The 24471-nt window shown below is 36.2% G+C and overlaps 1 long non-coding RNA gene across 1 annotated transcript in view; it reads left to right on the top strand.

Annotated features, from left to right (window-relative positions):
• Positions 1–1479: 1479 nt before the first annotated feature.
• LOC126041704 (uncharacterized) overlaps positions 1480–24471 on the top strand; it is a 48680-nt gene continuing 25688 nt past the window's right edge. The window contains exon 1 of the long non-coding RNA XR_007506982.1: positions 1480–1585. This is a non-coding gene — a long non-coding RNA (uncharacterized LOC126041704). The remainder of the gene's footprint in view (positions 1586–24471) is intronic.

Raw genomic sequence — 24471 nt, 5'->3', positions numbered from 1 at the left:
TTACTAAAAAAATCTGATTAGTGAGAACTTGATAATTGAAATTTATATAAATGTTTTGTGGGGGACTTGTCTTTTATATTTAAGCAAGAAAAAAAAATTCTGTGTTCCTACATGTGACAGGTGAAAGGTCTAAAATCTGCTGAAATTAGATGTCGCTCTCAGTTACTATCAATCTTCATTGCTCGCTGTCACACTGCAGAAGAACATAGTTAATTTTTCTGAAATACAGGGTCCTACTGTATAGCCATACACTGACATCATTTCACACTGGCACTAATGTACAATATTTATAAAACAATCTTGTTGCTGGAAAATACTGCTTCAGTAGTCAAAGTGGTGGGGTCATGTTCTGAATTTAATTTTTATGCACTATATGCTTTCTTAAGGTAATGGCAGACTATATACATATTTATGTGTTCAAAATTCATGAATGTATTTACAAAAGGTGAACTGTTTTATTTTCTCCAGTCTAAGAAGAGAACCATATAATCTGAAGTTCACAAAGACAGCAGTCAACCAGCTGACTGACTTATGGATTAAGAAGTGCTTTGTGGTGAGTAAACTGAGGCTTTTCTACACTGAGCTTCTTATATGAAGTGAAGATTCTGTGGCACATTGCTTCAGATGAGTGGAAATTATTAAGCTGCAGTAATTGCATGAAACCTCAAAGAATTAATCTTACAATAATAGTATTTAAAATGAAATATTTATTACTGTTTCACTAGTTTGGCTGAAATATTTTATTCTAATGCAAACCATATTTTTTTTTTCTGGTTTGATCAACATTCTTAGATTTTACTGTCACTTTGTGACATCTAACACTATATTGTAGTTGTATCATCAAACAATATCTGTACCTGATACCATGAAGCACTTTTGCTTGCTAAGAAATCTCTTATTCCTTGACAAGCTTGTATCTGAATATTCCATTGCTGCTGTATTTGCAATTATATACTATTGGGTGGCACTGCAGGCATTTACTATGTAGGGACCTGACTGTCTTCATCTATTCCAGTCACATTCAGCAAAGAGATAAAGCCCATTCTTGCTGAAATTAGATCAGTTCTCATTGGAGATTGTAATGTGGCTGGCAGTGAGGATGCTTCTTGATGCAGCCCATGGCCAAACAGCTGAGACAAGTGCTGCAGACAGAACAGAATTCCTCCCACAGGGCTCAGTCTCTCAGTGACAGCTGGTAAAGCAAGGTGCTTCCTAAACTGAGTGTAGGGGTTCTAAACACTGCTCATTTGCTCTTCTGATATGCATATTCACTAGGACTTTTCTAGAAAGGCAAAACCTGAGCATCTTTAAGTGAATGTGAATATATTGAGCTTTGTTCCTACAAATTTAGTCTTTTTTGTCTTGACTGTGCAGAGGAAGAAATAAAAAGGAAACTAATACTTAGGAACGTTTTGCAAAATTGTCTTGTCATAGGCTGCTTTACTGAGGCCTTGTGCCTGTATTCATTCAGCACAATTAGATAACCTGAAGCTCTAAAAAAGAAACTGATTTTTAGGGGCATGATTCAGCCTGTATTCAAGGAAAGGGGGAATTTTCACCTGACATGGAAGACATTCAGCTGACAGTAAGTATTACAATTTCTCCACTGTGTCATGGCATAAGGTAATATATCTAGCAAATGCATCTTGAAAACTTCTGCCTTCTCTATTATCCAAAACTGTGATCCTACAATTATTTGAAAGCAAGCAAATTTTAGTGGAAAACAAACAAAAATAAATAGTCTTAGGGAACGGGTTTTATGGAATACATGGAAAACTTACTGTCTGAAAGAGAGAGTGCTGTAAATCTGTTTAGCTTATGGAGATGCATATTTGGAGACATGTACATTTAGTAAGCTTGGAGAGAAGCAGGAATTGTAGGAATAGGCAACTTCTTTTTTTTTCCTACTAATATAGGTAGGGGAAATTGACAAACTTTTAAAGAAGCTCTTTTGTGGCTATCATGGCTTCAGGAGCACTGAAAATACTACTGGAAGACTGAATCACCATGGCTCAGATTTTTTTTTTTTAGCTAGCCATCTTGTGAGTTACATCAAGTACACCCCTATCAGATGTAAAACTTCTCAAGTAGTGAACTTTAGGACAGATCTGGAATTCCAGTAAAATACATTTGGATACTAACACTCTAGAATCTTCCCACAGAATTAACCTTTTAGGTTAAATAGTAAAGAAAGGTATTACCTAGAAGAAGATTGCATCATAGACAAATGTATAATCTAAGATTATTAGAATCATTGTAAGAGACCTCTGAAGCATACATGCCTTAACTTGAAAACAGGTTAAATAAAGCTAGTAGGGAAGACTGTTAGATATATCTACAGAGAGGTGTATCGGTCTCATAGGATAGAGCAAGAGGTCCATAACGTCTTCCTTTTGTACAGAAATTTAAATATGTAAATGAAATTAAAAACCTAGGGAATGGATGGAGGGAAAACTTAAAACTATATCACTACGGAAGTGATAAATAAGTATGGGTAAACTCATGTGTTTAATGCATACTGTATATCAGTAAAAGTTGTATTCCCAGGGTTTTTATCTTTGATTCTATGACTGCACGGTATAGCAAAAGTACTGGTCACTTCCGTGTACAAGTCTGCTTTGATATAGCTTGTAAAACTATTAGACCCGGAGAAACTGTTCTGTCACATATTTTGTGTTTAAAGTTTTACTATAACTGTTTTTTAATGGTGGCAGACTTCTGCTATATTGTGCCATTTGTAAGGAATAGAAAAACATTTTCAGGATCAGTGCTAGCAAAACAATTTTCTATTTTTAGTTAACAACACAAAACACTGAACAGAACATTTTGCTATGTCTATATCTGATCACGGCTGGCTGACAGTTCATTAAAGAAATCTGATAAAGTGTGATTTGTCTATCTTTTATATCTGTACATTGATTCTTGGAGGAATAAATATAACTTTTCTGGTAACATGCTTTACAGTGACAGCTCTAAAATTTAGAAGCGTGCCCTGAGTGTAGCAGGGTATGTATCCTGAGGCAGGAGTATGTTGCTTTGGATTATCTGCTGGGAGCACTGCCAGGAAGAAGCAGTGGGGGCAGGCCTGGGTGAGGGGAGCGGAGCAGTAGTGAGCAGATTCTGGTCAGACAGGGCAGGGATCTGCAGTAGGGAGCTGCCCAGCTGCTGTTCAGTCCTTCGCCATTGTTTCCTTCCCATGGCAATCCCTGAGAGCTGGGCAGGCGCTTCCTGCCAAAGCTGGGGATTGTCTCTTGTTGAGGGTACTGTGGTCATTCACTTGGCCATTGCCTTCTTACCACTGCTTCCAACCTCACCTCCAAGCCTAGTCCTACCAGTATTCCTTTCTTTCCCGGGGCTCCCTGCTGATGTGCCCTTCTGCGGAGATACATTACACCTCTGTCCTTTTCTGTCCATACCTCCTCACGCTTGAGAACTATGCCTTTGTAGACCGTGTCCATAGGATGCTGAAGCAGGCTCATTAAAAAAGTGATGTTGGAGGGGCTGCTGTTCCACCTAGACAATTCCATACAGTTAAACATATTGCTATAGACTAGTGAAAAATCACCCTGGATCAGATTTCTGTGCAGGCTAAAATTCAGGAGGTAACTAGGCTGAGTTTGTTTAGTGGAATGAAGGGAAATGTGTTCATCTGAAAATTATTCGGCATGCCTGATAACAAATTTTATAGCTGATAAAATATTTTAAGGATCTCTTGATACTTGCACAGAAATAACACAAAACCCAGTGAGATTTCCCTGCTTAAATAATTCTGAAATAATATACTTGTGGGTAGGAAGAAAAATAAACCAATATTGTGATGTGTCTATGTAACACTTTCAGACTAGTCCAATATATGCTAGTTAACTCCCTAGAGATATTATTGAAACTTGGGTTGAGGATAAGTAATGATTAAGACTAATTTTCTTATACTATTTATAAGGAGTAAGTTTGTCACATCAGAGAAAAGGAAAATACAAGAATAAAAAAACCCAAAACAGCAGAACAAATGTCCTTACTGACTGGAATGATTTTGTTTTCTGTTTAATGCCAATACACACTATTCATTTGGCTATAGGATTCCCTGGTTTTCACCGGATTCAGATCTGATAAAATAGTCTACTCTCCCTTCATGGCTTCATTTTACGTCTTCAGTGAGATCCCTGGGCACCTTAGTAAAACATTACCTGTGTCTACATTGCTATGCATAAAATTAGGCCCATATTGCCTCAAATTAATGTATCTGAAGCACAAATAAGGATGCTCTGTTAATAAAGAGCGGAAAGGAGGAGAGATATCTAGGGCAAGCTATAAATACCACACAGGATAATCCCCTTAAGAGGAAGGCCCATTTCCATTTTCTGGAAAGCATTTTCAAGCTGTGGGTAATGAAGGCTGGAAAAATTGTTGCCCAAGTGAAGACCTTTTCCTAATTCTCCTGGAAGAAAGACTCAAGGGTGGAGCTGCAATACTTTTCTAGAAGATAGAGAACTTGTCTTAATGGATTTGCTCTTAATAAGAGCCATACTGTTTTTTGTGGCTTTCTTCCCTTGTAACTGTGCAGGAAAATGTGTTCTGTTATGCAGAAGCATTGAGCAAATACCCCCTCCCCCTTCAAAAAAAAAAAAAAAAGAAAAGACTTTATAGCACAGTAAGTTTTGCTCCTCAGTAGTTGTAGTGGACCACAGAGGGCTTGTCAGTAACAATTATGTGTGTATATATATTTTATACACATCTTGTTATTATATTTGTGTGTACAATAGATATGTATGCTATACATATGTATATACTTGGTACATGTGTATTTATATTATATGTATATGTACAGTTATTTAGATATATATATGCACACATGTGAGAGAGAAGTCAGAAGATGGTTTTTAAGCCATGTGGAAGAAACATAAGGTAGTGCTCTTATTTGCAATATGTCTCCCTTGGGAAGTATTACTAAGCATTACTGTTGACTAGTAATGAAACTTTTCAATATTTGCTCACTTCTTCAAGCAAAGGTATGACTTTTGTTAGAGTTATTAAAATCTTTCCTCTGTTCTTTATTTTCTCCCCAATGTTGTATTGTCCCATCCAGATAGCTTTTAACAGGTACTTTCTGAAGGCATTCACACTGTCAGTTCAAAGTTTTTGTATTTCTCTGGCAATGATGCCTAAAATGAAAAGATCCAAACATCTTGTGATTGAGCATGCTGCCAGCATAACAGATGGATGCGATTGTTGGCAACCAAGAAGCCTTATGAAACATTGGTATCAAATGGTTAGAGACAGCTTTTTTAATTCAAAAATATGTGTTAGGTGCTCTGGGTTTATGCACATGATGGAGCATAATCTAATCAGGTTCATCAAGTTATTTTAAACTATGATTCTTGAGTATATAGTTTGAGTGTTACTTGCACAACCTTGAGCTGTTATATTTCTGTGGCTTCAAGATTTATATTTAGTTTACCCTGAAAAAAATGCTTCTTAGGGAATAAGGTCAAAGGACTAATACCTGTGCTGGCTTCTAAGACCACATTGCGTATGATATGATATCAGTATTGTGTCATATCCTGATCCTTTTCATGTGTCTAGATTGTTGTGTAATTCATTGCGGCGATCAATTTACTCTTGTATTTTAATGTCACATATATTGCTGTGTTTCAAGTTGTAGTCTTTTGTTGTAGCTAATTTAATTATGCTGAGATAGGGTGACATTTTGGAGATCTAACTGACCTACTGTTCTTTTTCCCTCCTTTTCTGCCCCACATGTAGAGAAAATATTTACATGTAGAAAACAGTGACAGTTAGGTATTTAGAAGATCCCACTGGATGCTTATCTGTATCTCTTAATTCATAATTACCTTTGAAAAGAAGGCACTAAATAACTCATGTTAAACCATACTGATTTTCATTAGAGTTTTGTGATCCTAAATCAGCTAAGTGTTTTAAAATATTTACCCTCAGAAATGAACAGTAGACTTCCTTTTTTTGAAAATGGTTGTTTGGCTGTCTCATTGAATGCAAAATACATGACAAAATACTTGCGATCCTCTGGTTCATTAAAACTGCTCTGCATAATCCATAAAACCAAGTTCCTGCCCTTTTTTATTAATATGTTATGCTCTTTCTGTTAATTTAGTTCTAAGCTTGCTGTATCAGAAGGTGGGGTTGCCATGGTATGTAGAAACTTGTGGTGTGTAGTTTATCTTCACATAGTGTTCACATCCAGATAAATGAAAGAGGAAATGTTTTCTTCAAGAAACAGAAGCAAGGTGTTCTGGAAAGAAAATTTACAGCTTATAAAATCACTGTGATGTGTTAAATTAGCACATTAAATCCAATCCCCTTAATAATTTTTAAGCTAAAACCAAATAGTTCTACTTCATATTTTAAATTAATGTCTGAGAATCATCTTTTTAATCCTGAGATAGTTTCATTTCAGGCTGTATTATCCTCTGAAATCCGATGTACTATTAATAGAGACAGGCAAGCCAGTAGATAGCAAGTAGAAGCGTTGTTGAAAGCGGGCAGTTCTGCATTCTTATCATAAATGTGCTGAAATGACAATAGAGAATGTGCATGAGGAATTTAATGGAATTTCCTAGTGCATTCTTAGTGACCTTGGTCTTAAGGTTCAAGAAGGCTTCTAAGTTTGCATTTATTCTAGTTCTCAAGCTTACTTAAGAATGCCTGAAGATGAAAAATCACAAATCCTTAAGACTACATGAATATAAAGTAAAAAGAGAGATAGGATCATTTATAATGCAGTGTCAGTGTTTCTGATTTTTAAAATGCCATCACATCAAAATCCTTTTATTTTTGCCATTGCGTTAATAAGAAAAGACATGTATTACTCCATGAGAGAGTTTTACTTTAATTCAGGTTTCATATTATGCTTTGTTTACTCTGAATCTACCTAGATATCTTCACACGAGATACAACGATTAAATTATATTCTGCATGACAATGTACACTCAGCATTTTAAAAAATCATAATATATGCATTTCATAGTCATCCGAAATGGCAGGTTCTAAGATGGCGTAGTAGCAAAACTTCACCAATGTCTATGTAGCCATGCAGATTTGTAAGATTCTTGCCTATTCTATAAATTAAATCCAAATCTAGGATATTTTTTATATCAGACTTGAACTGTAATCGAACCACATAATTATTGATCATGTTTTGGTTACTAGAGGCCCAGCCTGTACCTCTTCTTCAAATACACAGAGAATTAGAATATGATCTGGGGCCAGAGGGGTCACCCTCAAACTGAGGAATTAATGACAATACATATCAATGTACACGTCTATACCCTAGGGACACTGGAAGAGAGGAAGCGGAATTACTAGGAAGAACATTCAGCCTGTGAATTTCTAACAAGCATAGGCACTTGAATTCAGAACTGGGATTAGCTATTGGGTAGTTCTAAAAGTCAGGAAAACCTGTGACTGCAGACTTCAGAAGCAATATGCCTGCTATTGTAATTGTAGGTTTCTTTCAGGAATTCAAGGGAAGGCTTTCCGACTTGTTCCTTGGCAAATACCTTCTGAATGAGTTTTTGCAGCAAAACATCTCTCCTGCATTTCAGCTGTAACTCTCTTCACTGCTGGCCAACATACACACTATTTTCTGATGTACTGTGGCAGCATATACTCCCTCTCTTACTGAAATAATTTTATTTGATTTCAAGAAAAGCAGCAGAACAGGGCAGGTTGAAATGGTGCCCTTGTTTGGAAGTGACAGAGCAGTATGTCACAGTGTTTTGTATGATTTTGTCTCTCAAATGAAAGTAAAAGAGAGTTTGATTTCCCCCACCCCGCATAATAAAACATAATACTTTTAAGTTAGAAAATAATTTAGATAAGTTTATGATTTTTGAAGCTTCTTCGGTGAGCTACACCCAAGTTGCTTTTAGTTGGAGGGTCAAAAAGTGGTAAGTGTAGGGGAAAGGTTGAGGCTGTCTCAGCAGAGATTAAAATACTCAGATGCATCTTTTAATTCAAAGCAAGGTGCTCACAGATGAAGTGAAGGAAGGAAGTGCTGGTATAAAGCAGTGCAGGGCAGTGCGTGGGATATGGATATAATTCAGAGTAAGCCATATATTCAAAAGGTGCTGCCAGGCTAAACTAAGGACTGACGCTGACAGGTACCTGCCAGCACTTTGGTCTGTGACTTCAATGGCTGGGTAGAATACAGTAAAGGGAAGAAGAAATTTGGGCTAATGGGGAGTGAGGTACAGTTTCAAAAGTGATGGTAAAGGCCAATTTTTGTTACTAGAAAGAGTGTATGGAGTAGATTTAAGATTGGAATATTGGACTGCAGATACGAATCAGGTAGAATAAGATGTGAATTCAGAAAGGGGCTATTACATTAATCTAAGACCTGAGGCTGGCATGTCCCACTTGACAACCTTTTAGGTTTGGGCTGAGAAAATATCACTAAACTAAGGATAAGAGATTAGAGCTGGCGTTGGTGTTAAGATTCAGGTAGCAGGGTCATCAAGTTGAAGAAAAGTTTATATTCAAATGGCTTGCCTATGCTTGGTATTGATGACGAAGGGCCGTTGGCTGCTGGTGGGACTGGGGGCTTGTGTGGGGCAAAGGATATGTTCAGCATGAGCTGCTTGCCTAGCTTGATCATTGAAGCTGGTAATAGTACTAGCTACAGACTTCTGATTCAGCATGTTACAGGTGTAGGACACAGAGAGGGCCACAAGATACTTCACTGCTTTTTGCAGTCATTTATAAAGGTGATGAATAAGTGTCTTGGACAGGGTTATATATTCTTTGTTAAATGAAGATATAACTTCTAAGACATACACAACCTTATCCATGCATAACAGCTGTTTTCACAGTTACAGAAATTAAACATGTTCAGCTGTGTTTCCCTACATATAATACTAAGTTCAGACCTTTAATCAGTAGTTTTGCAGAAAGAAAATAACATACAAGGCTGTCGCCTTGGCATGCAGCATATATGCCATGGGTGCTGTTACAAAAGGAGATTGTAAAAGTAAAGAAAATTTAAAGAAATGAGGGGAGGAGAAAGAAAGCAGAGGTGACTGGGTTTACTCCTTTTGAGTTGAAACCATATTTTTTTTAGGGGTTTAGGGGTCCAATTTTGTCAGCCATGTTAGCATCTGCTTAACCTTAATCACAGTAATAGTCCCTTTGATTTCAGTGTATTTACATGAGTAAAGTTGAGGATGTGCAAGAATGTGCAAAAGTAAAATAAAGGTAGGCACGATGCTAATATATTTATACTCTCTCACCCAGTTATATCCTAATGCTGCATGTCTAAATCCAAATCAAGTAATGCACAGGAACAGCATGTTAGTGATAGCCATTTCTAATTCTTAGTTTCCCACTAGGATTTAAATTAGAATCTGTTTTGCAGATAGCCAGGCTACGTTCTGAAGGCAAGTCAAGTCTTGCTGTAATTGCACTGGCTTTGATTTGTTTCCTAAACCACCTGTCTCACTAGTTGTGCTTATTTTGGGAAATAAAGCTTAGGTTGGACAGGAAGTAATCTGAAATCTTATGAAATATCCTTGGTATCTGTGAGCATTTAGGAGAAAGACAAATTAATTCTTTTGAAAAAACACAAGTACAACAGGAGAAGTGTAATATTTACATTGGACAGGGCTTTTACTTTGGAAAATGTGTCACATATTTAGTTGAGTTTTTCTGTGACTTACTAACTACTTTTATATACTACTATTTTAATTATTACTACATACTTTTTTTCAGCAAAGGCTGTATCTTCCCTTCTGGTTATGCCTGCACTTCCAGCTACCATCAGTGGAAAGTCTGCCCTGTATTACAGATTTTGTCTGCTTTAGGGCTTACCAAAAGCTTGACAGCAGGAGCAGTTCAGCAGGAGAGATCACTGCTTAGCATGCTCTCTAGTATTATCTCACCACTTTTGTGTGTTCCTGCATCTGTTTCTCTCAGCTTTTCTTGTTTCTGTTGAGACTCATTCCTAAAAAAGACAGTCACTGGAATGTGGGGTGTTGTAACACCTCACTTTTAGGTATAGTGTGAGGCACATCAGCTCCTTGAACAGACCATAGGTGAGCTAATGCCTTAAAGTGGGGTGCCAAGTTGCCAGTAGGAGACTTCTATCTGAGACCTGTTGGGAGACACCACTTATACTGGGAAACTTCACAGTGCTTCATGGCTTCTGAGGCCCTGAACTCTTTATGGCACCCCAGGTGCTAATGCAGTCTGTAACACTAGATCCTCACGTGTTCACTGGTCTCCATCTTCTCTCCTGTTACACCTGCATTCTGGTTTCCAGAGAAAATAAGACCATATATCAACGTTAGATGGAATTCATGGTGCCCTTGCACCAGGAGCAGCCCCTCAGTAGGCATTTGCAGGTCACTTTCTAAATGTTCAAGTCCTTGTTGGTAGGCGTTAAATCTCATTTTTTCAACCTCATGGGATTGATAGCTAAGCTGAACTTTGTCCCAAGGAAACCAAGCAGGGCTTTCCTTTCTTGAAACGGTCACTATGATACTATAGTAATTAATTGTGGTATGAGAGGCCCCAGTTCATTTTTCAGTTTTGACCAAAGGTGTTCATCTTCCTGGCATGTGATTCTCAAGGATGCCCTAACATTCGTTATGGGAGAGAGTGAGGAATCTCTCATGCTGTTGAAATTGTTCCCCAAATAGTGGTACATAAAAAGTAGTGGTACAACAAAAAATTAAAGGCCCAATTTTCAGTAAAGGGGAAAAAAACCCTTTCTAACCTGGGAAATTAACAATTTTAGAAATGCTTCTAAGTATGTATAATCTTTCATATCCCTTGGAACAGCATTATGAAAATGAATTCAAACTAGGAATAGCTTACAAAAATTAATTCAAGCTAGGCATATATGTGAAAAGCTGCTGAGCAATGCTACTGAAACTGAGTTACATTTACGTATTCAAATCTTTGGAGCTGAGTATAGTGAAAAACTGATATTTCATTCTAGTACAATGAAACTTCAGTAGAGATTTCAAGTTAATTTGGGAGCTGGGGTCCCAGTTTTCACCTAAATATTTCTGTGGAAGCTTTTCTTAAGCCTTGCCTAAGTTTTTTCAAGTATTTTCTTCTCGTACAATATATTAGGCACTTGTATAACTTCCTGTAACTGAACTTCTGAAGACGACTCCAAATAAAATAATAATTTTGAAAAATTATAGCAACAGCAATGCCAGTAAGGACACTGGGATCCATGCTGTCCAGGATAGTATTGTTCAGCAATTTTCACTATAGTTTTATTCATAATACTGTGAAATCAAAGAGAGTTCTGGTTTTAGCTTCATTGAGAGGTAAAACACAGCCTATGACCCTCTACCTCAGCTATGGTAAAGATATCTGAATCGAAGTAATGCCTGCAGCTGCAGTTACGCATAGGTTGTTTTTGTGTCATTGTTTCTGGGTTATTGCATCTTTATTTGAAAGAGAGATTTTCAAAATCTTACTACTAAGCTAATTAAAAATAAGGCAAATAGAGTTGTTCATTTTGAACCAGCCTGGGTTTGAACCAGAAAACAAAGTATGCTGATTATTATTGAATAACTGATAACAAATATTTATATATATATATAAAATATATAACACACACATCCACACACACTTTTAATGCTTAAGATTTAGCCTTAAATTTTAGATTTCTCATGCAGCTTTCCTGTATGTACATGTGCTGAGAAAATTAAATTCTCACCTTCTTCTAAGAGCTTCTCTCTTCTATCAGTAAGGAAAAGAGTTTGGGGACCCACTTACGCCTTGTGAAGTATTGTATCACAACTGGGCTGGTCAGAATATAATGCCTAGGTTAAGTTTAGTTAAACCAACTAAACAGGAAATATGCATCTGTCACATTATACTTTTCTTTAACTTGTGTCATTTCATTGTGTGGGATTAACGTTGATTAATCTCTTATATAGTGTTTCCTGTTCATAGTAAGATGTGATTTTTTTTTTTTTTTAAAATGTATCCTAAAGCAATGCCTGTATGTTCTAGTCTAATTAAAAAAAACAACCAAAAACTCCTAAGTAGGAAATACTCCTATTGAAAGATCAAACTATTTTCCTACTTTTAAAGAGAACTTCTCTGAAACATATTGAAATTAGCATATTCTTCTCAGGATAACAGCACTGTTAAAAGTATGCAGATTCGTATTATCTTGACTATCTACATTCAAAATATTCAGAAGCCTGTCAAGAATTTGTGGCTCAGGGAGTATATTCCTGAAACCTTTGAATCTTCAATATGATTCACAATATGTCATAGGTTAGTAATATAGTAATATTTCTCTGACTGCTGTTTAGATGCTTCCATTAAATGAATTGATGTCTAATTCTAACTCTTGATAACATTGTTCACTCATAATTTAGTGCTGCAAGATGTGGAGAACAAGCTGATTTATGCAAGGAGAGCCCTGTGGGATTAAGTATGTCTTAAACAGAGCATAGGCCTTGTGCTGGACCTCAGCATGTGAGCGGATGTCATATTGAACGAACATTATAATCACAAAAAAAAAAAGAACCTTTTTCATCTTAGAAAGTCTTTAATCAAATCACTAACTCTTAATTTATTATGAATTCATCTATAAGGAAAATTACTAAGGCTCTGGAGGTTAGGGAACTTTTCCAGAAGATTAAGAGTTGGTGGGTGGACCAATATTTTATAACATCTGTATTGAAAAATCTTTTAATTCAGAGAGTTGCAATAAGTATAGCAGGCATTTGGTGCTATACAATTCAGGAAAGTAGGTCTTTGAGATTTTGTTGGTATATACCAATTGTTTGACAATTTCTTCTGTAGTTTGTAAATTTAACGCTCTTATTAGAAAATAAATTCTATTATTCCTCTTGGAAGTGTGGCTCCATGTGTGACATTTTAAGGACAAGTCATATCCAAGTGATCATGTGGGAAAGAACAGGATATGATCAGACAATGGTACGCTGAATATGAGAGAGGTAGTAGCAATCTTTATATATGCCTGCTTGCAGCAGCCAGGTGAATAGAACACAATTATAATGCACCAGATACATAGCATTCTTTCTTATCACTTTCTTTGGGCTTTCTTATCTTCTAGAGTGCCTGTGCTTTAAACAAAGGCTTCTGCCAGTCTGCCTCTCCCTTTGCTGATTCAGGGCACCTACTAACAATTGTTTACTACTCATTAGGATGAATCATCATGGTAGTAACTGGCAGCCAGATAAAGGCTGGGAGCCTGAAAGGTGAAGCTGACATTTTCTTAAGTTAATTTGATTTTTACATAGCAAACTGCATGAAAATAATATAAGTCTTTAAAGAGGTGTTACCCCTAAAGCCATTTTAATCTCTGTGACCTTATTAGACCCACAGTATCTCCGAGCCTAGCCAGCGACCTGTCAGTGCACGTCTGGGGGATGCAGAGTTAGTGTTCCTCACTATTAGCCCTTCAGTGTGTCAGAAGCCTGTAGGGAATGAGGTTGAGAAAGTCACCACTTCTTTTCTCACTGGTTTAACGAGGTTAGTGATAGACTTTGAGAGAGATCACTTGATTGATTTCTTGGCAATTAGCCATTGCAGAATTCCTCATTTGGATGTCTCTTTCAATCCCTCCTAAATTATGCTGATCAAATAGCCAAAGCCTGTCCAGGCCTGAAAAGAAAAGAAATTAACTTTTAAATTTGTTTAGGACAGAACAAAATGAGCAGTTTAGAAAAGGGCTGGAATACATACTTGACTGATATACTGGTAGTTCTTATTCATATATTGTTTATGTCCATGATTTTTGTTGCTGCATGTACAGTACAGCAAGCTTAAAGAAGATTGTTTTTTTTTAAAAAAAGGGCGGAGGGGTGGGGAGGGAGGGAAGGAACTTGGTAAAGTTACACAAGATGAGATAAAATAAGACCTAGACAAAATCTTTGCTTGTATTAGGTCTTTCTCTCTCTGTCTCTTAATTTTACATTAAAATAGTATATGTTATAATAAAAAAGTATACATAGGCAATTTCAGTTATTTGCATTCTCCTGAATACTTCATATATTACCATAGCACTGAAAGCTAAGAGATGAAAATGCTATCCATGGTGCAAGAAGTCATCTATTAGCCAGTTAAGAGCATTTATCTGTGAAAATTGAGATGTCTCAGCTATTTGAAAGTTTGCAATGTGTGCAAATATTACTCTAGCTCTCATTGCCTGCTTGTGAGCAATTTGTTGAAGTTGCTTGTGGTTGATTGTCTAGCTAGTTCAAATGGAATGTTTCTCTGTGGGGATGCAAAACTGATAGCACCAGATTTATGATATGACTGCTCACAAAAATATTATAAACTCTTTCTTTTCCCCTGCATTTATCCACCACTTAGGGGGGAGAAGGAGAATCCTGAGGTAAACTGATTCTAAAAAACTTTTGCAAATAATTTCTATTGTTAATTTAAAATTTATTGGATTGCTGTTCTTGTCCACAGGCTGAGTGGCTACCAAAATATAGAAAGGTCATACAAGAAGAATTCAATCATCAGTGTATCCCTGTGTTAGACTCTTACCTAAGGGTACCTACTTTCCTCATCTGCCCTTTTTTAAAAACAAAATGCTAGGCTGAATGTATCTGTAGTTCTTACTGATATTGCCTTCGAAATGTAAATGGCAAATACCTACTGGCTTCATTATAACTGCAGTTCCATGCACTTCATGAATATTCATTAAAACAATAAGAATATTCCTGGAAAGTAAACACAGAAAAAAGATCAACTTAATATAAAAATCAATACACTCAGGTGTCATTTCAATGCCATCACCAACAAAATTACCATGGAAACTATCTTACTGTATTTTTAAAGTATTTTTACTTTTTTTAAACAACTATTTTCAACATTGTTTCCTTTTTCAGTTAAAATTGTTTTGGTTTCTAAAGGCAGATGTTTTAGGAGATATAAAGCATTTGGCTGGAAGACCATTTGGGGCTGAGAGAGAACTGAAGATTGTGTATAGTGACCTTTTAGACTACTTTTCCACTACAAACAATTCCCAGTGAAGTAAAGACATTTAAGTAGGGTGATTTTTAATTTAATTTTTTTTTTATTCTCTTGGTGGTTCTTTCTCAGAAGGTATCCTTTAACTGATCTGTCTGATATTATATAAAGGGTAGCAAAAATATCAAAGCAAGAATGTCATCACGTGCATCTGAAAAGGACGTAATAGAAAAAAGGCAGAGGTATCTTGTATTAAAAGAAATAGATTGCATGCTATTTTTCTGGTGTATCTTTCTAAATCTGTTACATCTCTAGTTATTGATTCACCCAAAGGACAGTAGAATTTCTCAGTTGCTGTGTAACCCCTCAGAAAAAAAGCAGATGTCTGGGTCAGAGATAATTGTTTTCTGACTTATGTTTCATGGCTTACACTGGCTCTTCAAATACCATTGTTTTAATACCCAGCAGGGCAACAAGAGTCACTGTATTGGGTAAACACACTTTATGGAAAGATGCAATTTTTTATATTTTTGACCTTTTTGTTCTCTTCCTTGAGTTCCTCGCTGTTCTTTTATGTCTATCTAAAATTATGATAAAATATGGCAGTTACTATTAGTATAAAATAGTCAGGCTAATGGTGTTTTTGCAGATATATAATATACTGTATTTGAAATTAATCTTGTAAAAAATGTACACTAAAGCATCACTTAAATGTTTTCTGCTTTGTTTGCATTTGTTTAATAATCAGGCCTCTCTCCTCTCCAGGGAGACCAGCCCTGCTGAACTACTGAAAAGGCACTGTTGTCAGACAGCTTTTTAGTTCTTTTAAGGCTTTTCCAGAGTCGTAGGTATATTAACTCTCTCTCTCTCTCTCCCTCTCTCTCCCCCCAAAATCAAGCTCACTTACCTATGTCTCCAATATGTCCTACAACCTGTCTTGGTTTTCAGCATCTTAGGAGAATGATTTCTAATGCAGGCAAGGGTTGCGATTCTCAAGCAGAGACAACTTTTGTCTGCTGAATGATACCCCAGTTGGAGATGCATGACTCATTGCTGTTCTTGGGGATATTTTACAATTTTATAGCAACTTTGTAGGATCTTTATGTATGTGTTTGTGTAGATATTCTGTTCATTTTTAAGCTAATACATTATTCAAAGCATAGCATAGCGTATACATTCACATAAGTTACAGTGATGCAAGCATTGTGTGACTAAAACCCATCTTAATGGATTCATGTAAGTTGGGGTGACAAAGGAAGCCTGGTCATCATTACTAGGCTTCCAGGAACATCCAGCTGTACTTCTTACAATGGTGTTGTTCCTTAATACAATTTTTAAAGAATAACTATCCCTACTGTTTATTTTTTAAAGAAGCACTGCCTAATTAATACAGCTGGACTGTTTTAGACACTGTACGAGTAATACACATTATGTAAAAGTTCTAAACCACAGATTTTTAAATTCCACCCCTGCCCCTAAATTTTATATTATTACAGTAGTGGTCAAATATCTGTCAAAATTAATGACAAATCTATACTTTGTTGAATTCGAAGCTCAGTATTTGGTCCAAACCATGCCTAAGAAGATTTTCCTTGCATAATCTGTATTGTCATTCTATCTATTTTGAAATTCTGATTACGCATCCTGTTTGTATGAGGCTACTTTAGTCAGAACAGATACTAATAGGAAAATTAATTTTTTATGTTCTTTACATATTATTTTGTGAGAGTCTGAAATTACAAGTACTGTTATTGACCTCACATGAAAGGAAAAATATTCCAATATCATATTCTGGATATATTTTCTTGACAGAAGGGTTTTACTCCAAATGCTACTTCTGGAAAGATTTATCTTCTCTCACTGCATTGTGCGTATTGTCTGGTCTCTTAAGGTTTTTTTTAAGACAGGAAGGCCTATAGGAAGGTTAATGCTTGACACTTGTCCATGCTTCCTGTCCTCCTTTAATGCAGCTGTTTAAAGCCAACAAAAGCAACCTAGCACACTATTACACTTTTGGTAAAAGTTCCTTCTTTTATGCCATGATAAGATGAGAGAAGGTCGATTGTTAAAAGTGATGCAGTTTTTAACTTCTGCATCTGATTGTTATTGATTTTTGAAATGGCAAAGCCCATTGACTGAACTGTTTCAAACCTTTTTATTCTGAGAAAACTACTGTGCATGTTCTTTTTCATTTAAACTTGGGGGAAAAAACAAACCAAGGAAATTCACATTTCAGATGAGAATGTTAGTCATCATTTTGTATCTGAGTCCTGTTTCATAACACAATGCTCAAACTTATTGCCCTAAGATAAGATGGTCCACAAGCAGCTCATCTCAGCAGAGGTACTTCTGTTCCTATCAGAGCTGATTTTGATTTACAAAAAAGGCGCAAATTATTTTGACTGATGTTTCCAATCTGTCAGTGCATAATAAGTTGAAGTGGAGCATCATGTCTAAGTAACCTCACTTTTTAAAAGATCAGCATCATCAACAAAAAAACAGCCCTCTCTCCTGCCCTTCATTACTCAGTAGCTCGGTGGAAAAGTATCAGGTTAGGTGGTTAGAGGCTAAAGGGATCTTGAACTGAGAGAAACACTATGCTGAGCTGTAGCAATTAGAACAGCCTATTGAATTATTAGCAAGACTACAGTCTTGCAGTATCATGAACTACTTCAGCTGTTTGCATTTGCTTAACACTTGTTCTACAGCAAGAATATTAGCTATATTAGCTGTGCATTTGCGCATCATTGCTTTTATGCTCCGTTTGGCATGCTGTATCAGGAGCTATTGATGAGAGATTTCATAACTTCTGCAATCCTAGAAATAGTCTTCTGCAGGATGCCTTTTACTCACCAATTTTTAACTAAGGTTTGCATTGATATAGTTGTAATTGTAACATCAGATGTAAAAATGAACCTAATAACACCTTTACTCAGTATTATACTTTTTTAATTCCTTAAGGACTTTGATCATGCCTTGTGCAAATCAAATCATGTATGTAGGACAGACATGAATTTGAACCTTGTGTAGTAAAGAAAATCTGGCAAAATATTTTTCCCTAGGAAAGCCTCTTTTAGCTGGTCTCTTTTTCATGAATGGTAAATTACTAGAAGTGTCATAATTACTTACGTTATTCTTCAGTTTCACAACCCCCTTGACTGCACCTCATATTATAGTAAATTTGAATGTTTGCTTAAGGTTTGGTATTAGAACTGCTTACTTATCCTCTAACATATGTTTATTGTTGTTAGACTTTTGATCATATATTTTTATCCTTGCACAACCTCTTTCTGAAGTTTCAATACTTAGTGGAGTAACACAGAAATTAAAGTTAAGGGGCAGCACGTTTTTTCAACATGGTGTTCCTCTTATATCAGTTTCTGAATTCAGTAATAAATTTCAGACAATTTATTCCACAACCAAACTGATTGTCTTCACATCACTCAGAGTTTGTAAGTGAGTACAAATGAAACAGTCAGACTACCCATCTAATTAGGTATTTATTGTCAACCTGGTGGTCTTGAAAGCAACTCATCAATATATTCTACAGAAGCAAAGCTACTATATTTCCATTCCTTTTAACTGTATAATAGTGGAGGATCCTTTCATATCAAAGAGATTTTTAATTGGATGATTCCAGACAGCGCTCTCCAATTTTCACAGTATCTCACACAAAGTCCTACACCCCAAACCTTTAAAGTTAAATCATTCAGCAGAACCTTATTTGCTTTTCCTTGGGAATTATTTTCAAACTGAGAAATAACATTTACCAGAATATTGGAGACTGAGCCATATGCTCTTGTCTGCTTACACAGTGCAAAGGAAAACTGAACAGCTCTTACTGTATGTATGAGAGTGGGGGATTGCTACTTGAGGTGGAAAAAAAAAAAGATCTACTATCCTTGCTATTTGATTGCCTCTTCAACATGCAGGTTCTGTGCATAAGCTATCCTCTAAGCAAAACATTAATTTCTCAGGAATATGGCAGAATTCACAGTGTAGTCATTTAATAAGTGTACTTCAGAAAAAGAAATGGCATATATAGTAGATTGGTATTTTTTGATAATGCCAGTAAGAATAAAGATCTAGGGTTTGGTCACTGGAAGGAACTGCCTGTATAGACTGTCCTTTACAAGAATTACCACATATTGCCGACACTTTAATTTTAAAATAAAAATCCAGTCCTCTCCAGGAGTATAGTTTGAGATTCCTCTTATTTAGAGGGAGAGGAAGGAAGAAAGAGCTTGACAACTCAGCGCAGAATGTAAAGAGAAGTTCAAGGCCACTTTTCTCAGAGAATTTAGGCAGTACAGAACATCTGTCTCCTGCTTGTTCTTTTCCCCTCCCTTGTGTTGTTCCTTTCACTGCCCTGAAGGTATGCTTCAGCTAAACATTAGACAGATATTACAACACCAGAAGTATTTTACTCAAAATCCTCAAATTATTAGTTCTGTTATGACAACAGAAAAACTGGAGTTTGTGTTGTTTAGAGGGCATAGTATGTGGTTGTGAAGAATCTGAGGGCTCTATCTCAGACATGATTTTCCCACTAAGGTATCTCTTGCCCCACCTTTCCAAATTGCCAAAGGGCTGTGCCTTTCAGCAGGTAATGTGGCTGCTACCTCAACAGCTAAAAAATATACCCATCTCTGAAGGGTTTAAAAGCCACGCTGAAATGCAATTAATGCTGCAGAGCTCTGTCGTATTTTTATCATCACAGATTAAAGCTGGAGAAAAAAAGCAACTAGGAAAAAGGGATCTTCAAATGTTACAGAGCAAGAGAGCACAGCTTTCCTCTGGCATTGACACCATTTTGATAACAAGTGGCCCAGCAGACATCAGGAAGGCTGAGAGGGTCTATCAGCTCTGTTTTGTAGCATTGACTGCTAAATGTACCTTACAACATGTAATGTCCTTTACTGATAATAAGAGAAAATGCGTGGAATTGGAAGTATTGTTTATAGTCTTATCTGTAGGCTGGGTATATTCAGGACTAGAAGATTAGTTGAGTGGGACTTTATATTAATTGTTTAGGTTTTGGGAACATAAGGCATTTCAGTATCAACTGAATTTAGTGTAAACTCGGCTCTTTCTTCCATCCCGGTTGTAAGCTTTGAGTACATAAGCCATCTTTTTATTGTTTTACTAACAAAAAAGGTGCTGATCCATGGCTTATGCCCTTCATCTCTATCCTAGTACACCTCAGTAGACAAGTGGTAATTGGTTCCTTGATGATAAACAGATTGCCTTAGCTGACAAAGTTTTGTGGTGTTTTTTTGGTTTTAGGTTTGGAGGGTTTTTTAACAACTCTTAAGAAACCTACAGGCTCAAAGACAAGCTTTTTTTTACTAATCCCTCCCATGATCCATTTGAACTTGAACTGTTTGAAGTGTTACTGCAGTGGTACTTTATAACAAATCAGTGTGGGCATGTTTTGAAGCTAGCATTCTTTTTTCTTATCTATATTAATCTTTGTTCATCCACCACCTGCTAATATGTGTTAGGCTGATGCTAAACGAATCTTCATATCTCCTCCTAGTAGTATAAACTAGACAATTCAATTTTGGTTTTGTCTTTTCCATAACCTCAACCATTTGTTGTACTATTTTGAAGTACTTATTTTTCTCTGTGACATTCAAGAACAAAAAGTAGGTCTTTCCATAATTCACTGCACAGCTTTTAGGTTTATCTTCATACTTTTGATGGACAATTACTATATTTTATTGATCCATACTTCATGTCTGTCTTTAAGTATACAGTATACATGGAACAGGAATCCTTTGTCCTCTAAAATAGAAAGTTTAATTTTAGAAGTTATTTTTCCAGACCATTTACAGAAGTGGAATTTTTTAGTATAAGTATATTCTTCATATTTTTAGTGAAAATTAAATAAGTGGATGTGACAGTATGGTTTTTAATCAGTAGTGAAACAAGATGTCGCTAGAGGGTTGTTACATAGTGGTTTTCTGGCTGACAATGATGCAAGACAAATTGAGATGACCAGCCCATCTTGCAGTGGTGTTAACTTATATTTTGATTCTGATCAAAACATCTAAATACTGGCATTGTTGAAAACTTTCATACTCAAAAGAGCTAGTCATCCTATCCTCTGTAACTGGGTATATACTCCATGTCCTGACTGTGAATGACTGTGCCAAAATCTAATTAGAAGAACACTGACTGAGCAGCAGAACTGCTGGAATTTCTCTTTCAAGTGGGCAGAAGGACAGAGTTTCTGTTTTCTCTTAGAAAACAGGCTTTTGAAGGGATTCCATTTCTTTACTCATTTTGCTGCAAGCCACAGAATTTAAATGGTTTTCTTCATTTGCGACTATGTCACCACTGTTTTGTTCTATAAAAAGACCTTATGAACATTCTTTTAAGCTACTGAGTGCAAAATCCATTCCTTTCACTTTTCTATATATTCTCTGCTCATTCCTGTTTGTTTGGTTTTTGTTCAGAGCATTTGCAAGAAGACATCATTTAAGCATTTCTAGCTTCCTTTTCAAAATGTGAGCCTTAATGATTCTAATTTATTTGCAATTGCAAGCCATAAATCAAAAACATTTCTATAGTTTAAGCAGAAGTCTATGACAATGTAGGTTGTTCCCTCTTCAGAAATCTCTGCACTGATATTCTGTAACAAGATAAAGCAAAGCAATACATCCTCCTTTGCATCAATCACCAGTTTTCTATTCTTTAAATAAATCACTCTTGTTTACCTTAAGTTCATTTCCTTCTCTTTCTGGCTTCTCTTTTCTAATGTTCATTCTCAAGTGTAACTAAAAAAATAAATGAAACGAATGGAAGTAAAGATGGAGTGAGATACTATAACTATTGCAGTTTTCTTTTTTCCTAATTGCAGTTTTCATTATGCTAATAGTAATTATTCATGTCAAATCACATGGTACATAGATAACTTCATCGTCACTATTAATATAGTAAGCTTTCTGTTTTGCAAGTCATTCTGAACAATTAACAAGACTTATTTTTGTTAAAATGAAATTTAGAAAAATAAATAATTCTAATGTGTATTCTCTGCAGAGGATTAATTCCACTGAAACAATGTCACTAGGTACAAGTTGTTTGATTTTTTAAAAATGAAATTAAAGGTGAAATTAATATTAATCTCTATTAAACTCTCAAATGGACAAATTGCTATAGAGCTACTACTTTTTAAAAATGGAAATCAGCATACATCTATTTTTATAAATGGTTAGTAGTCATTTTAACACTAAAAGGCACTCTAATTCGGTGATGAAACTCACTCTTACGTTGTTATAACATCACTGAGTCTGTCATATGTAACAAACATTTCCTGACACAGTTCTGAGTAGCATACATATTTCTATTCTGTATCATGACAATGGTTTAAAGAAGCAGGATTGATCCTTCTTCTCCATCTGAAATAACAAAGCCAATCAATTAATACATAGTCTAGCAAGCTGACTGTCTCTGTGGCTGGTACAAATGCTGAAGAGCATCCCACAAAAAAACTTTTTTTTTCATAGATGCATAGAAATAATAACAAGGGTTTTGTCAGAGGCTTATCTGGATGCCTTTGCTATCATTTATAAAAATAAACACACAACAAAACTCTTCTCATTATGAAATAATTTTCCCTATATTTCTGCTTTTTCTCAAAATACCACTTCTGTGATGAATTGTGTAAATATATGTACTTTGGTGAATGCCCTGGAAGAGTAAAGACTATTGTTTTGGATATGGGGAGGTTTGTTAAGAGGTCTGTTGGCACTCTTACTTTAAGAGCAGGAAGACCCATACTGGCCAGTGGAGGGAAGGGAAGAGTTTCTTCCTCACCCCTAGTGTTTAGCAGTTACTTACCTGTCTGGAGGAATGGCAGCTGATGCTCAGTACAAATGTCAGGGGACAGCAATAGAAAGGTCTGCCTTTCTAAGCTGCTCAATATTGGGTTAGTACTGTTGGTACTGAAGTTAGTAGGGAAATACCCTGCTATTTTCTTTGGGGGTAGAATTTATCTCTTTTTGAAAGCTTGGGGTAAATGCTGGGTGTCTTTGAGGGTAGTAAGTGTGATACAGCTGTTAACAGAACTCTAGTTCACATGCAAAGTCTTTGATGGGGGAGCTAACTGCATATTTGTGTAGCTAACATAGGGGGATCCTGCAGGGTTGGCTGCAAGTGTTAACTATGCAGAGACCAAAAGGCTATTTAGTTCCACTGATGAGTCTAGTTTGGGGGCCTTGGACTATGCATAGCTCTGTGTGTGTGCAATATAAATAAGAAATCATCAGATAATAGTGCAATTCGTCACAGCCTTCTCATTTGTCTGCCTGTCTTCATTTTCTCTGTATCTCCTGTATTTCCCATCCCCCGTCCCTGCCAGGCTTTATTGCTTATATTGTTCAATCAGTACATCAAATATTAAAGGTATAGGCTGAGACAAATAAAAATCATCCATGCTATTTTTGTTGGCTTGGCATCAATAGCCAGCTAAAGAATACTATTCTGAGAACTTCAGTAACATCAGTTGATGGAGCTTATGTGTGCACCAGAGCTTTGACAGGTTAGATTGCTGTATGTGAGGTGAAGGGTTTTTGATCTGGGGAGCCAGAAAAGAATCACACCAATTTCAACTCCAGTTAAAACAAGAAAAAACTCTATTTTTGAGAAACGGAAAAGGACAAGATTAGAAAGAAAAGGCAGAAATGGTTAAGAGTTGATCCCAGAACATGCAAGCATTTTAAACACCAAGTGAATATTACGGAAATTGTGTTAACTCTTCACATCATCTGATTAGACACTTTAGGTTTATTCAGATCACAGGGAACAAACGGAGAAATTAAGAGGACAAATTAAAATGGGTTGACTGATTGTTCTTTAATGAAAGTAGTACACTTAGGTCAAAGTAAAAACTAAAAATGCAAGTTAAAAAGCTGAGCCATACATTAAAAAATTTAAAATTTCTTGAGATTACTTTCATTGTAGTACTTTAGAAAAGAGCCTTAGTCTGTGGCTCCATGCTCATCAGTGAAGCTGTGTGCAGTCATTAAGTAGCAGTACAGATTTGCATCTAGGCAAAATACGAGCATTTTATGAGCAAAATATGAGCAGTTTGGCCCTTCTTCTGGCTGCAGGAGGCAGTTAATAAAAAATAGCAGAGCTTCAGAAAGAGCTTTAGGGCTTCCAAAGGCTTTTAGGTTTGAGTTTAGGTTGAGGGGTTTAGCTAAATAAGATATTGGTAGTCTTCTGCCTAAAAGTGATCCCTGGAAAGAGAATTAGGTGAGGGGGGCAGCAGAAAAGGTTATGAATGGAAAGCAGCGTCAGGAATGACATAGAATTTCTCTTTTTCTAATTCTCCTGTTTCTAATTCTCTTCTAATTCTCTGTTTCTAATTCTCCTCTAATTCTCACTGGTGGTATGATGCATACAACAAAACAAATGAACAGTGTTTGTATGATAATAAAGATGACTATATTCTGGAAAACTAACTGTACCTTGCTTTCCTGGATTGTGGAAAGTGCATGGTATAATATTTATATA

This window comes from Accipiter gentilis, chromosome 8 (genome assembly GCF_929443795.1).
Source record: "Accipiter gentilis chromosome 8, bAccGen1.1, whole genome shotgun sequence".
Taxonomy (NCBI): domain Eukaryota; kingdom Metazoa; phylum Chordata; class Aves; order Accipitriformes; family Accipitridae; genus Astur; species Astur gentilis.
The sequence above is the reverse complement of the archived record's forward strand: the minus strand, read 5'-3'. Positions and strand labels throughout refer to the sequence as shown.